The sequence below is a fragment of the Hyalella azteca genome, unplaced genomic scaffold (genome assembly GCF_000764305.2).
Source record: "Hyalella azteca isolate HAZT.00-mixed unplaced genomic scaffold, Hazt_2.0.2 contig3329, whole genome shotgun sequence".
NCBI classification, from domain to species: domain Eukaryota; kingdom Metazoa; phylum Arthropoda; class Malacostraca; order Amphipoda; family Hyalellidae; genus Hyalella; species Hyalella azteca.
Genome location: NW_025933581.1, coordinates 76,301 through 82,300, shown reverse-complemented (window position 1 = coordinate 82,300; position 6,000 = coordinate 76,301). Strand labels below are relative to the sequence as shown.

The 6,000-nt window shown below is 41.3% G+C and overlaps 1 protein-coding gene across 2 annotated transcripts in view; it reads left to right on the top strand.

The window, feature by feature from the left end:
• The first annotated feature begins 560 nt into the window (after positions 1-560).
• The window catches only part of LOC108664411, a 56,008-nt gene continuing 50,568 nt past the window's right edge, over positions 561-6,000 (top strand). The window contains exon 1 of one of the 2 annotated variants that reach the window (XM_047879553.1): positions 561-606. The gene's annotated coding sequence lies outside the window, so the exon portion shown is untranslated. Of the gene's footprint in view, positions 746-6,000 lie in introns of both variants that reach the window. The other variant, XM_018150987.2, reaches the window with a different exon arrangement.

The window sequence follows — 6,000 nt, the reverse complement described above, 5'->3', positions numbered from 1 at the left end:
CTAAGTATCAAGAAGCGCGCGTTAATATCTTACAACAGTTTTGCTAGTATTTTAATAGTTTGCATGATAAAGCTGTTACTTCTAAGGCTTAAAATTAACAACAGTATATTGTTGTACCTACATCTGCATCGTGGGAGAAATCGCTTCGGAAGTCTTCGCACGAAAACTTATTTTGTTACTTATTACAAAACTTGTGGCTCATGTGACCAGCTGCTGATATTGAATACATACTTTATAATACAAACTGTTTTTTATTTAATTTCGTCGATTTATGCAATATGAAGCACAATATCTGGGCTTGCGGTAAAAAAAATTGTTGAAAATTTAAATAATAGAATAATGATTCACGTACTCTTAAGCTTCCAAAAATATTACATGAATTTAGTAGTCAACTAATATGAGAAATAATTATTAAATAATTATACAAATTAGAATAAGGCTCAGCTGACGCCGATATAGCTTGCCCGCCTATTTAGGCCTTTGACAGCGCAGTGACGGAGATCGCTTCGGCTCAGCTTTTCGGGCCTTCGGGCTTCGCCAGTCGCTGAATCTCCACCAGCGTGACCAGCCCACCACAGTAGATCAGTCTGCGTTTACGCTCGTGAGGTGAGGTGTATGTCGGTGCCGCGCTTAATGGTACTCGTGTTTAGGATTCGACTTCGTTTTGTTGTGCAAGTTTTTCAGTGAATTGCGATTATGGAGACGAGTCGCCATCCATAGAAGGACTAAAGAAGGTTCAATATCAGTGAGTTATTTGTTCGTATGCATATTTTTTTTCCTTGGCCATGAAATTGAGCTGGTTTGGGAAAATGTAGAAATTTCGACAACGGCCGGAAAGCTCCTTGCTCTGCTGGCAATACTAAGCTCAACTACATAACGCCTAAATTTTGGAGCTATATTTTTCATTATTACTAAAACCCGCAATGTTTACTAATGAAATTGACTTGGTGTGTAGCTTGACTAGCTTCTTTGTTAACGTAAAAAGTAATTTCGCTCGCTATATGGCTGATGAGAGTTTAACTTCGATTTTCACAATAAAATTTATCTTCTCTGTCAGAGATAACTTTTACATCAATATTTGATCTCGTTTAACAATTTTGTACTCCTTTCTTTTGCCCAGTTTCAGTCTAGTCTCGTTGCTAACCTAAGCTGGTTCTGCCGTTCTGGTGTCTCAACCATCGCTCGTGTCATGCTCATGCCCATCATCCCATGAGCCATGAGCTGAAGACATGACTGCTGAACCGATGGTCTTGCTTTTTTTGCGTTGAAAGAAACCAAAATGACAAAGTATAGTAATCTTATGTTCATTCTGTTCGCTTGAAGTTCTTCACTTTAGAATAATGTTTTCTCCGCAATTTCCAGTGACTTGAGGCGTAGTTAGTGGATGCTGACAAAAGTGTTGTCTGTGCCTCTATGGTGATACTGGTATAGCTCGAGCTTGCTTGCATTCCTCGCGGCTTATGGAGATCGTGTGTAGCTCTAGGGTAACGAACCATACAGTTTCCTACCTGCTTCACTTTAACACGAGTCCCTCTGGTGCCACATCTCAGGCTCAGTAGGCAATGCTCAAATTAGGTTAACCTTGTAAATCTATACGGAGCTTTGCTCAGACATTCGTAGCATAGTGTACTGACAACAAAACACAGGCATCATATCATTTTAATTTTGATCCTGGCTAAGCGGCTACGCAGGATCCAAGGTCAAAGCCATGAGCTTGAAAGCTGCCAGGCATCCTATTAGTATTAGGCTATACCGTACGCTATTAGATAAAATAAAAACCAAGTGATCGCTGATAGCCTGAACAAAATAACTGTTGTTGACTATATTTGGTTCAAGTATTTTAGAATCAATGAAAAGTTGAGAACTGACTTGAATAATTTATGTTGTCTGGTCACTTCACTGATTTGTCTGGTCACTTCAACAACTTCTAAAAACACGCGAGCAACTCTCGATTTATTTAGCGTGTAAAACCTTTTAATTACATGGCGGAGAAACCTAATTACAGATTCTTGTAAAGTAATGAATAAATAAGTCGCATGCTCAGCCCAGTGGTCCCTGGGCTGCCGTACCTCTCGCAGCACCGTTCATGTCGCTTAGTTTGGACTGAGCAGACTGTGACGGTCAGGCATTGTTGACAGCTGCTTGTTCCGTAAGCATGATGAAGCCTACAAGTCACAGGCGATGTTACGGAACTGCTGTACGTCACTTCCGTTGGGTGATCGAGCGCGAATTGCCGCGGAGTAGGTGGTGCGTGGTATCGGTCGTGTACGACTCGATTGATGGATCTTCCAATAGCTTATTTTGTGCATTTTGGTCGATTATCTGTAGTGAAAACTATAAATTTTTCTACCCTCGTGGTATATTTGCCTCGACAAAAATTCTTGTGGGTAAAAATGTGTACGGTATTTCATACAAATATTGATTAAAATTTTTGTTTCAAATTAATGAATGCAACTTTCTTTCAACTCTGGTTGAGAAGTGTTACGGCTCTGAAGAACACGTACAGCACCACCAGACTGCTGTCGGCTCATATGTCGCCTCCTGACATTCCGCGGCCCATCAGTAGCCTTTTCGGCGATCATGGGCCGGCACCACAGATGGTTGCATGCTGCAATGAGAACGTAGACTATTCGTCAACTCAGTCATTCTGAGATTTCGTAGGTTTCGATCTGATTTGGTAGAGTCAGCCAGACAATCTAATAAGTCTAACTCTTCCTTTGTCTATCGATACAGTCTGGTTGACTCGGTCTCGTCAGCTTCAGTATAGGCTATGGGCTACTCGCACCCTTGTTGTTCGTGTTTATTTATCCGTAAATTTACGCCTGGTAGCTTAATATAGAAAACTGAGCCTAATAACGCATGTCAGCAAATGATGTCATGGGTCAGCACAAGCTACTTGAGAACGAAAACCTCCATTTTGTAACCTATTTTTATTATCACATTACCATTATTGCAATTATGGTAGATTTTACAAGTCACTAATCAGGGTTGTTTCTTGGACCCCAAGGAGAAAGAAGAATTAAATGTCGGACATATGTGTCGAAAGGATAGGCGGTGATATTAACACAAAACTTGATGAACGTGATCTAGATTTTTAAAATGATCTAAACTATGTTGCTTGATACTAATTTTTTATTGGTTTCGACGCTCTGCATTTTTACAGTTGGCGTATCGTGCGTAGGTGTATCATGGGATCATGTAACGGACCCTTGCGTTTGACCGCTGCGCAACAGGTTGGCTTTTGCTCTAAATATTCTAATTCTAATATTCTTAGTATTAGTTCTCATTAGAGGACTGAGTTCTCATGTGTTTTAGTTCTCGTTTTAATAATCTTTACCTCACCTGGCCATGAGAGTCAGTTTTGTATTTGGAAAATGTAATCTACAATGATAAGTGCACATCATAGAATGATTCAAATTCTATCTTATGAAGGTCCACGAAATTTCCACGAGTTACATGAGAGTCATTTACATTTTACGTCTATGACATTCAACTCTTAAATTTTTGCACGCCCTGCCCGATGATTTCATCATTTCGCTGGTCTGAGGTTTCGTTTCCTCGAAACTTCCGACCCGGAACGGAGCAGCCGAGAATACGTGGGAAATAACGAGTCAAGTTTCCGTGGTGGTCGTGTTGCTATTTTGGCTGCCATCATCTTGGGGACTTGTATAGGCAGGTTTATCGCTGGAGAATAAGTGGCCGAAGGAAGACAGCTGATGATTTTCAAGAGGGATAAAAGACCGGTGCGTGGCAGCAGTTCTTTAGTGGGGCCTGAAGCTTTGTTGCTGTAACTTAAAAGATTCTATGTAAATTGTTCTTTTTGCTCTGGTGTAACTTCTCGTTCTGAGCTTGTTCGTACTTAGCATACACTGAGCTGCAGGGTTGCTATTTACTCTCAACATGAATGTCCTGCGATACGCTGGCGCGCACACGGTAACTTGTAGAGTTCAGTGCTGTCTCCTGTCCGTTCTTTGTACTGAACGTTCCTCAAGACTTTTCTTATACTTTTTCTTATTGATTCCTTCTCCTGGACAGAGCTCTCTCTTGTTGCGTGACTCATCATTGTTCGTGTTGTTGCTGAACTGTATCACTCATCACATGCAACCACTGTTGAGAATTTTAGTGCTATGCATTAGCTTTTTTTTAGTTAATGCTCATATTAAATGTGGAATCACTCTCGAAATGCATTCTAATTCGTGCAGTAATTCATCTTCTTAATATATATGTACCGTACCATTTTAATCTAGTCGTTCACTTGAAGCCCGATATTTTTTGTACCAGTACACCGTCTTTAAATCTATCGTTTCTTCCAGTCAGTGCCTAATCGCAGTGCAGATGCCGACAATAATTTTGTACCGTATATATTCAAAAACATAAAGTCGAATCATGCTAGAGTGACCATGAGTGTTACTCAGTTATTTCAGCGTCAAAATTTTATGCAGGCAAGATGTTTGAATACGAGTACTGTTTACTTTTCTTCCTGATTAATTTCATATTTACTTATAAACCGGGAAAAAGTTAGAAGTACAATCGTTACCCAATATCCACAGCTCAACACAAAGAATTCAGTTTATGCAAAGTTCACAAATATTTCCTGAAATTATTATTTTTAAACCAAAGATTGTATGCACACGAATAAGGCGCTTTGAAACTGCAAAGAAAACGATAAGTTTTGTCATCGGTCAAGCTATTCATTACTGCCATCTCTATCAAAAATCATCTGAGAATTATTCGTTCGGCGGCAACTCTATCGATCGATCGGCAACGATCAAGTGGCCGTCGATGCACCTGCCAATTTTTTCTCCGCGAGTCGTGTCATGACCTGCTCGACACGCAGCGCTCATCACGACTGCAGGGCAACCCGCCCCTTGCCATGACGTAACCTCGCCGCTTCCTTGCAGCACCGCTGCGCTGCCCTGCCAAATTTACTCGTCGACGTTATCTCGTTGACGTTAATCCAATGATGGAGCTATCACCATGGCTCCTATATTCGGAGCAAATTACCTCATGACGAAATTCTGAAATTTTTCGGTGGTGCATTTTGCTTTCAATGTTGAAAATTTAGACATTTGTGTGAAAGGTAACATTCATATTTGGGCTCGTTAAATTAGGCAAAAAGATGAATAAGCTTACCAATAATTGCCGGTGTGACGATACGAGGCTTACTCTGCCTTAATAACCGTAATAGGGTACCGTAACCTTTTCGCATCTGTACCAGGATTAACCTTGCCGTCTTATCCGTAGCAAGGGAACCTTGTCGTCGTATCCATATCACGTAATCTTGCCATTGTATCCGTACCAGCGCTATCTTGTCTTAACCGTAACAGGGTACCGTAAACTCGCCGTCGTATACCAAGGGAACCTTGTCGACGTATCCGTATCAAGCTGATCTTGCCTTTGTACCCGTACCAGCGCTATCTAGTTGTAACCGTACCGTGGTAACCTTGCCTCCGTATCCATAGCAAAGCAACCTTGCCTTTGAAAGGCACCGTGTACTGTATTCTTTCAGCATTTGCGAATCTTACGGACCAGGCCAACGTTTTCATCGAAACCGGATGAGAGTAACCTTGCTGACGCATCCGTACTAAGCCAATCTTGCCGTCGTATCCGTACCGCAGTAACCCTGCTGTGGTAACCGCACTGAAGTAACCCTAACATGCGAGTGCAGCGCCAACGCCCGGTGTTGGCTGCAATCGTGTTGACGAGTAGGCCGGCGATATGTTGTGTTCAGTGCGAGCTGGGAGTTGTCACGGACTACGGCTCTGTGGCATCTATTGCGATACCGCCCACGTCTGGCATTTACAGATGCACATACTCATGACTGCGCGATCATTTATTGGATCGTGTAGGCTTGATAGAGTATACCTATAATACTTTACAATGTTGGTATTCGTAAGCTTTCAATATTCTGAATGTTTTTAAAGATGATGGTCTTCGGTTTTGTATGAAAATAACAATGTTTTTGATAATGATGAACTGTATTTAGCTATTTAACGTCAA